This window comes from Rana temporaria, chromosome 6 (genome assembly GCF_905171775.1).
Source record: "Rana temporaria chromosome 6, aRanTem1.1, whole genome shotgun sequence".
Classification (NCBI taxonomy): Eukaryota; Metazoa; Chordata; class Amphibia; order Anura; family Ranidae; genus Rana; species Rana temporaria.
Genome location: NC_053494.1, coordinates 219,915,339 through 219,925,194, shown reverse-complemented (window position 1 = coordinate 219,925,194; position 9,856 = coordinate 219,915,339). Strand labels below are relative to the sequence as shown.

Sequence of the window (9,856 nt, the reverse complement as noted above, 5' to 3'; positions counted from 1 at the left end):
CACCAATGATGGGGCACTATTCTTCCCACTGACACCAATGATGGGGCACTATTCTTCCCACTGACACCAATGATGGGGCACTATTCCTCCCACTGACACCAATGATGGGGCACTATTCCTCCCACTGACACCAATGATGGAGCACTATTCTTCCCACTGACACCAATGATGGGACACTATTCCTCCCACTGACACCAATGATGGGACACTATTCTTCCCACTGACACCAATGATGGGACACTATTCCTTCTTCCAACACCAATGATGGGGCACTATTCTTCCCACTGATATCAATGATGGGGCACTATTCCTCCCACTGACACCAATGATGGGACACTATTCTTCCCACTGACACCAATGATGGGACACTATTCCTTCTTCCAACACCAATGATGGGACACTATTCCTCCCACTGACACCAACGATGGGACACTATTCCTCCCACTGACACCAACGATGGGACACTATTCCTCCCACTGACACCAATGATGGGACACTATTCCTCCCACTGACACCAATGATGGGACACTATTCCTCTCACTGACACCAATGATGGGGCACTATTCCTCCCACTGACACCAATGATGGGGCACTATTCCTCCCACTGATACCAATGATGGGGACACTATTCCTCCCACTGACACCAATGATGGGGCACTATTCCTCCCACTGACACCAATGATGGGGCACTATTCCTCCCACTGACACCAATGATGGGGCACTATTCTTCCCACTGACACCAATGATGGGGCACTATTCTTCCCACTGACACCAATGATGGGGCACTATTCCTCCCACTGACACCAATGATGGGGCACTATTCCTCCCACTGACACCAATGATGGAGCACTATTCTTCCCACTGACACCAATTATGGGACACTATTCCTCCCACTGATACCAATGATGGGACACTATTCCTCCCACTGACACCAATGATGGGGCACTATTCCTCCCACTGACACCAATGATGGGGCACTATTCCTCCCACTGACACCAATGATGGGACACTATTCCTCCCACTGACACCAATGATGGGACACTATTCCTCCCACTGACACCAATGATGGGACACTATTCCTCCCACTGATACCAATGATGGGACACTATTCCTCCCACTGACACCAATGATGGGACACTATTCCTTCCACTGACACCAATGATGGGACACTATTCCTTCCACTGACACCAATGATGGGACACTATTCTTCCCACTGACACCAATGATGGGGCACTATTCTTCCCACTGACAACAATGATGGGACACTATTACTCCCACTGACACCAATGATGGGACACTATTCCTCCCACTGATACCAATGATGGGACACTATTCCTCCCACTGATACCAATGATGGGACACTATTCCTCCCACTGACACCAATGATGGGACACTATTCCTCCCACTGACACCAATGATGGGACACTATTCCTCCCACTGATACCAATGATGGGACACTATTCCTCCCACTGACACCAATGATGGGACACTATTCCTTCCACTGACACCAATGATGGGACACTATTCCTTCCACTGACACCAATGATGGGACACTATTCCTCCCACTGACACCAATGATGGGGCACTATTCCTCCCACTCACACCAATGATAGGTCACTATTCTTCCCACTGACAACAATGATGGGGCTCTATGCCAATGTTTGGGGGGGGGATACAAGTAATTTTCTAGCAAAAAAAAACTGATTGTGACAAAAAGAAGATAACACATAATCTAGAAATAGAAAATATGTTAATAAAAAGCTAAATATATCAAATACAAAACAGGATTCCACCAATCAGCAAAGATCTACAGTATCCCATAGCAACGGTCATCATTTCTTTAGACTTACAGTGGTGGTGCCTCCATGAAGGGCGCATGAGCGCCGCCCCCTCTCTCCAAACACCCCCTCTATCACCATAGATAGATTCATGCATTGAACCGGCTCTCGGCCAATCAGGTGCTCGGGTCTGTTACCCGTCACCTGATTGGCTGAAACGGCAGGCGCTGTGATTGGACACCTATCAGGCAACCAATCATAGCAGAGGATGGGAAGAGAGGACGGGAGAAGGCGTGGAGGAAATCGCCGCCGTGACTCGCTGCCCCACCGAGACAAGGAAAGTGGCGGACGGGGGATGCACACTGGCAACATTTGATGGGCACAGTGTCGGCAATTCATGGGCACACTGGCAGCAATTCATGGGCACAGTGGCAGGAATTGATGGGTACAGTAGCTGGGTTTAATGGCACAGTGTCAGCAATCGATGGGCACAGTGGCAGCAATTCATGGGCACAGTGGCAGCAATTCATGGGCACAGTGGCAGCAAATGATGGGTACAGTAGCTGAGTTTAATGGCACAGTATCAGCAATTGATGGGCACAGTGGCAACAATCGATAGGTACAGTGGCTGCGCTTAATGGGCACAGTGGCTGCGCTTGATGGGCACAGTGGCTGCGCTTGATGGGCACAGTGGCTGCGCTTGATGGGCACAGTGGCAGCAATTGATGGGCACAGTGGCAGCAATTGATGGGCACAGTGGCAGCAATTGATGGGCACAGTGGCAGCAATTGATGGGCACAGTGGCAGCAATTGATGGGCACAGTGGCAACAATCGATGGGTACAGTAGTTGGGTTTAATGGCACAGTGTCAGCAATTGATGGGCACAGTGGCTGCGCTTAATGGGCACAGTGGCAGCAATTGATGGGTACAGTAGCTGGGTTTAATGGCACAGTGTCAGCAATTGATGGGCACAGTGTCAGCAACTGATGGGCACACTGGCAGCAATTGATGGGCACACTGGCAGCAATCGATGGGTACAGTAGTTGGTTTAATGGCACAGTGTCAGCAATTGATGGGCACAGTGGCTGCGCTTGATGGGCACAGTGGCTGCGCTTGATGGGCACAGTGGCGTTTTTTTTTCAGTTTGTTTGTGCCACCCTAAAAAAATTTGGAGCGCCAGTCGCCGCTGCTTACAAAGTGTAATTTTAGGGGCCGCAGATGGTCATTACTCCGCGCCGCTATCACACAACGCCTTACCGCCTTGAACAAAGTAACTATGTGAAGTACAACAATTCAATACAACCAATCAGCATCCACCGTTCATTGCAGCCACACAAGATAGGGGAAAAAAAGAAAAAAGACTTTTGTCTGGTGGAAATGTCAGAGAGAGAGAACCCCCCCCCCCCCAATGGCCGATTCCCTTTTGTTCTTGGCTCCCCTACCCATGATGCATTGCCACCATAGGTGACCCACCCCGTCCCCCAGCGGCCCCCTCTCTGTGTGACAAGCCAAAGAATCGCCAATGAGGCCCCAATTTGCAGGACAAAGGGGCGCGTTGCTGCGGAGGGTACAGGTCCCTAATGCACCATGCAGAGCCTATAGAGAAAAGCTCATTATACGTGCGTGTTAATTATTCCGCCGCAACAATCGCCGGGGGGAAAACAGGACGGAGGCGCAGCGCCCCGCTTCATTAACCCCCAATGTGCCGCCGCCGCTCTCTCCTCCACTGTTTGTAAATATGGAGCGTCAAATCCCACCGCCGTCAATACAAATAAACACCAGAGAGGACAGGCGACTCCTGCATCGGATCTCTCCCAGTAAAAAACGGAAAAAGTGCGAAAGTTTTCACGCCATCCCCGGAGGGTATGGAGAAGGAAAGTCCCGATTAGGAATTTAAAGTATTTCTGAAGCCGAGACGTTTTCTTCTGGTTTCGTTTTACTTGTGCGACTTGTCATGCGACTTATCAAGTCACGCGACAAGTCGAAACCCATTTATTTCAATGGCGCCCATTCCAAAATCGATGCGACTAAAGTTGCAACGTCTTTTTAAAAAAAAGTCTCCTGCACTATTTTGATGGGACTTTTTTACGACTTGAGTGCTGTAACTTACAGGAGCAAGTGCAGTATTCACAAAGCACTTGCTCCGTAAGTTGCGGCGGCGTAGCGTAAATAGGGCCGGCGTAAGCGCGCGTAATTCAAATGTGGAAGGGGGGGCGTGTTTTATGTAAATGTATGATGACCTGATGTGATGCGCCGCCTGTGTACATATCCCAGTGTGCATTGCTTCCAAGTACGGCGCAACGACGTATTGGTTTCGACGTGAACGTAAATTTCGTCCAGCCCTATTCGCGAACGACTTACACAAACAACGTAAATAATTCAAATTTCGAAGCGGGAACGACGTCCATACTTAACATTGGCTGCGCCTTCTAATAGCAGGAGCAACCTTACGCCGAAAAAGCCTTTACGCAAACGGCATAAAAACTACCGCCGGGCGCACGTACGTTTGTGAATCTGCGTATCTAGGTAATTTGCATATTCTAAGGCGAAAACAACGGAAGCGCCCCTAGCGGCCAACGTAATATTGCACACAATTCTACGCCGCCGCATTCAAGTTACGTCAGCGGAGGAAGCCTATTTTTTTAGCGTATCTGCCTTTCCGAATCGGCGTAATGATACGCGGGTGCAGATTTCAAATTACGGCGGCGTATCTGGAGATACGCAGCCGTAAAAGGTACGTGAATCTACCCCCATCTATTTTTCAACTGAGGGCTGAAATGTCAACGAAAGACTGCCGGCAACTGAAAAGTCAGAAAAAAAAACAGTGTGGGGGTCCCCCCAATCCATACCAGGTCTAAATGTACAAAATAATTGCGTGGGGTCCCCCCCCCAAAATCCATACCAGACCCTTATCCAAGCATTCAGCTCCCCCCCCCCCAATCCATACCAAGGCTAAATGTAAAAAATAAATAAATGGTGTGGGGGCCCCCCCATCCCCAATCCATACCAGGCCCTTATCCGAGCATTCCAGTAGTGAGGATACAATGTATACGGACAGTACTGAGGATACAATGTATCTGGTTTATTATTCAATTGATGAAGTTTTCCTACTCAAACCTCACTGTCATAAAAATCACCCAAATCTGTCCGATTATCAGGAATTTTTCTGCACTCATCAGACATATAAATGTTTATATAAAAGACCAAAATGAAGCAAATAAGAGAAGTTCATTGTTACAATCTGCATACAATTTAAAGAGTTAGTCCCCCCCCACCCCCACAAATAAATACAAAACTGAACAGGTTTTTGAGAAAGTCCTGCCTGTAGGCCATGCATGACCTCCACCAAGACCAAAAAACTCCTCGGTCGGCGCCCTTCCCCCATCCCAGCCTGCCCAGACAGCCGTCCCCTGCCTAGGAATTTCTGAGAGCGGCTGCGGACGCCCTACAGGTACCACATTGTGTGCAGATATTGCGCAGAATCCATCTTTCGCCACATTTAGGAATCACCAAAACTCACCGGCACGACATCACTGGCCGCTCATCCTCCACCCCACCATAGAATATAATCCACTTTAACCTGCAAGACACAGAAGAGGAAATGATATGAATTATAAAGACAAATCAAATACTAAATCTGCAGACAATTCATTTACTTCAATGAAACTCAATGCAAATATAAATCTTTTCCCAACATAACAATGTAACAAATTATCACATCCATTAGGTACAAAGCAGAGCAACAAGGGGGAGTAACTATGGCAACCAGAACCAGGGCTCGCCGATCGGTGGTAACGGGTGACTGGACGCCGGGCTGGTGCAAGGATTTTTGATACCATAGGCAAAACCTAATTTTGCCGCCACCCCCGACTCTACCCACTTTGCCCATCCCATGTAAACCCCACCTTTTTAATAAAGTGCCCATCAAATGCAGCCTCGTCGGCGCCCTTCAAATGCAGCCTCACCGGCGCCCTTCAAATGCAACCTCACCGGCGCCCTTCAAATGCAGCCTCACCAGCGCCCTTCAAATGCCTCATCGGCGCCCATCAAATGCAGCCTCATCGGCGCCCATCAAATGCACCCTCACCAGCGCCCATCAATAAATGTTTGCTTGCTTCCATTCATTCAGCAATTGGGACACAGTCCTCCACCGCCGCTGCGCCTATGACACTATGTTTGAACGGAGCGGCAGCCGCCAGCTGATGCTGAGACTTAGTTGCTTGCTGCAGAGAGAAGAGAGGGGGAACACCAGTGGCCGGGCGCCCTAGGCGGCTGCCTAGTCTGCCTAGTGGTAGCACCGGCCCTGGCTGGACGCGGGGGTCAGACGCAGAGACAACAGCAAAATGACAGCCAGGAGATACCGTGTAAATACAGGCACTGAGAAAGTAACAATGTTACTTTGTATCTCTCCATCTCTTGTCTGATCGATGTTTATAAATACCAACCTAATCGTTCTCCTTGTTCTTCTCAAAACCTTCTTCTCTCTAGCTCCCTCATCACCTCCTCCCACTCTCGCCTCCAGGACTTTTCCAGAGCCTCTCCCATCCTATGGAACTCCTTACCCCAATCTGTCCAATTATCTCCTACTCCATTAGCTTTTAGACAATCCCTGAAAAACCTTCCACTTCAGAGAAGCCTCTCCTACCCCCACCCAACAACTGTATTTTCATTTCCAACCCTAGCCCTTTAACCTAACATTTAAGCCCAACCCCAACATTTAAGCCCAACCCCAAAATTCAAGCCCAATCCCAACATTTAACCCCAATCCCAACATTTAACCCCAATCCCAACATTAAACCCTAACATTTAACCCCAACCCTAACATTAAACCTTAACATTTAACCCCAACCCTAACATTTAACCCCAATCCCAACATTAAACCTTAACATTTAACCCCAACCCTAACATTTAACCCTAGCCCTTTACCCCAACATTTAACCCTAACATTTAATTATAACCCTAACATTAACCCTAAACATAGCCCTTAATGGTAACCCTAATGCCGCGTACACACGATCATTTTTCAGCATGAAAAAAAAATATGTTTTTTGGCATGTAGAAAAAAACAACGTTTTTCCAACTTCATCATTAAAACGACGCTGCCCACACACCATCGTTTTTAAAAAAGTGCGGTGACGTACAACACGTACGGCGGCACTATAAAGGGGAAGTTCCATGCGGATGGCGCCACCCTTGGGGCTGCTTTAGCTGATTCCGTGTTAGTAAAAGACGATTCGCGCTATTCTGTCTGTTACAGCGTGATGAATGTGCCATCTCCATTACGAACGGTAGTCTCATAACTTGCTTCTGAGCATGCGTGGGTTTTTAACGTAGTTTTAGCCCACACACGATAGTTTTTTACAACCCGGAAAACGACATTGTTTAAAACGTCGTTAAAAAATGCAGCATGTTCGAAAAAAAATGTTGTCGTTTTTCAGAACCCGAAAAATTATGTGAAGCCCACACACCATCATAAATGACATTTTTTAAAAACGCTTAACCCTAACATGCGACTTTGGACACAAGCGGAAGAGCAGCGGGGGAGAAAAGACGACTACGGGGTGTGCCGGGCGTGTAAATGCGTTTATCCCGGATTAATGAGGAGGGAAGGGGATGTAAAGGAATCATTTTCACCGGCCCGGGTGGCGTTCCCCTTTAATGACACGGACGGAGCGCGGTCGGCGGCGATCACGTGACACGACCGGTTCTCAGAAAAGTAAAAATTCCTTCTGAGGCCGCGCAAAAAAAAAAAGACACGAGACCTCAAACTCGCCCAATTCCCAGGCTGGAAATTCTTCTCCCGCACGTGCGTTTCCAGTAAATCCGATCGCCTCCAAATCTCCTTTCCCACGGACGTCGCGGCCTGTTTTCTTTGGACGGCGGGCCATGTGACCGTGCCCTTAAAAGTGCGCACTTTGTACGCCACAAATCCCCCCGGGGAATCCATGTTTTCCACAACGCACTCGCGCTGCCGGCCTGAACATTTATAGAAGATAAGGAGGGAGGATGACAGACAATCCCATTTATTTTCCTTTCAAATGTTTCCTTTAATAGAATTTAAATAAAAAACATTAGAAACAACGCAAAGATACAATGTAACAAACACTCACTTCCCACGGCTCTTCTACTCATACACAAGGCCCCCCCGACCATGCAAGTGGGAGGAGCTTCCTGTAATAAAAGACCGGTCGCTAATACTCCCTCTTCTTGTGCAGGGTGACTGGTCTAATCTCCGCCCCCTCTTGTAGTGGGAGGGAACTGCTAGGCCCCTCCCACAGCTTTTCTCTCTCTTCTTGTGTGGGTGGTGACTGGTCTTGTCTCCGCCCCTTCTTGTAGTGGGTGGACACTGCTAGGCCCCTCCCACAGCTCTGCTCTCTCTTCTTGTGCAGGGCGACTGGTCTAGTCTCCACCCCCCTCTTGTAGTGGGTGTGGACTGCTAGGCCCCTCCCACAGCGTTGCTCTCTCTCATTGTGCAGGGTGACTGGTCTGGTCTCCGCCCCCTCCTGTAGTGGGTGTGGACTGCTAGGCCCCTCCCACAGCTCTTCTCGGCCCCTCCTACAGCTCTGCTCTCTCTTCTTGTGCAGGGCGACTGGTCTAGTCTCTGCCCCCCTCTTGTAGCGGGTGTGGACTGCTAGGCCCCTCCCACAGCTCTGCTCTCTTCTTGTGCAGGGCGACTGGTCTAGTCTTCACCCACCTCTTGTAGTGGGTGTGGACTGCTAGGCCCCTCCCACAGCTCTGCTCTCTCTTCTTTTGCAGGGCGACTGGTCTTGTCTCCGCCCCCCTCTTGTAGTGGGTGTGGACTGCTAGGCCCCTCCCACAGCTTTTCTCTCTCCTTGTGCAGTGTGACTGGTCTGGTCTCCGCCCCCCTCTTGTAGTGGGTGGGGACTGCTAGGCCCCTCCCACAGCTCTGCTCTCTCCTTTTGCAGGGTGACTGGTCTTGTCTCCACCCCTTCTTGTAGTGGGTGTGGACTGCTAGGCCCCTCCCACAGCTCTGCTCTCTCTTCTTTTGCAGGGCGACTGGTCTTGTCTCCGCCCCCCTCTTGTAGTGGGTGTGGACTGCTAGGCCCCTCCCACAGCTTTTCTCTCTCCTTGTGCAGTGTGACTGGTCTGGTCTCCGCCCCCCTCTTGTAGTGGGTGGGGACTGCTAGGCCCCTCCCACAGCTCTGCTCTCTCCTTTTGCAGGGTGACTGGTCTTGTCTCCACCCCTTCTTGTAGTGGGTGTGGACTGCTAGGCCCCTCCCACATCTTTGCTCTCTCTTTTTGCAGGGTGACTGGTCTTGTCTCCACCCCTTCTTGTAGTGGGTGGGGACTGTTAGGCCCCTCCCACAGCTCTGCTCTCTCTCCTTGTGCAGAGTGACTGGTCTCGTCTCCACCCCCTTGTATTGGGTGGGGACTGCTAGGCCCCTCCCACAGCTCTGCTGTCTTTCCTTGTGCAGGGTGACTGGTCTCGTCTCCGCCCCCCTCTAGTAATGGGTGGAGCCTGCTGGGCCTCTCTGAGCTCTGCTCTCGGCACAAGCTAGATACCCCACAGTGATGATGTCACTGCTACTTTTACAAGGTAAGATCTGGGGTCGCAAAGACATTTGGTGCTCACAGAGTAGATTTCTAACCTTTGCGGCGATTGAGGAATTTATGGAAACGAAACGTTTAAAAAAAAATAAAAGGTCTCCCCCACGGGGGAGAGAAATGGGGGCCGCAAGGCGAGATCTTGTAAGTGGCTCATCCTACGCTCCGGCGCCAAACCATCTGCAGCACCGAATTGCAGAGCGCCGGCTGTCTCTCCGGCTGATTAGGAAGCTGAATTAGGAGAGACGGCAATCGTGGAACGGATCCCAAATCTCGTTCATCCCCCCCCCCCCCGCGCTCATCATCCTCAGAAATCACATTCAGTGTCGTCTATGGATATATATAAAGAGACAGCGAGAATCAAAACTTCAGCGCGGTGAACGGATCTGTCAGTGGAAGACGGCGAATCCGAAGAGCACCGCGCCAATGTACTGAGGAGGAGGCACTTCTGTCTTAGATTGTAAGCTCTTCAGACACCAACCCCCCCCCCCCATCATGCGATCAGACTGCT

General features: G+C 50.0%; 1 protein-coding gene across 3 annotated transcripts in view; it reads right to left on the bottom strand.

Annotated features, from left to right (window-relative positions):
* The window catches only part of SEMA5B (semaphorin 5B), a 415,290-nt gene that overhangs the window by 299,684 nt on the left and 105,750 nt on the right, over positions 1–9,856 (bottom strand). For all 3 annotated transcript variants that reach the window (XM_040358292.1, XM_040358294.1, XM_040358293.1), the window contains exon 2: positions 5,300–5,359. The gene's annotated coding sequence lies outside the window, so the exon portion shown is untranslated. The remainder of the gene's footprint in view (positions 1–5,299; positions 5,360–9,856) is intronic.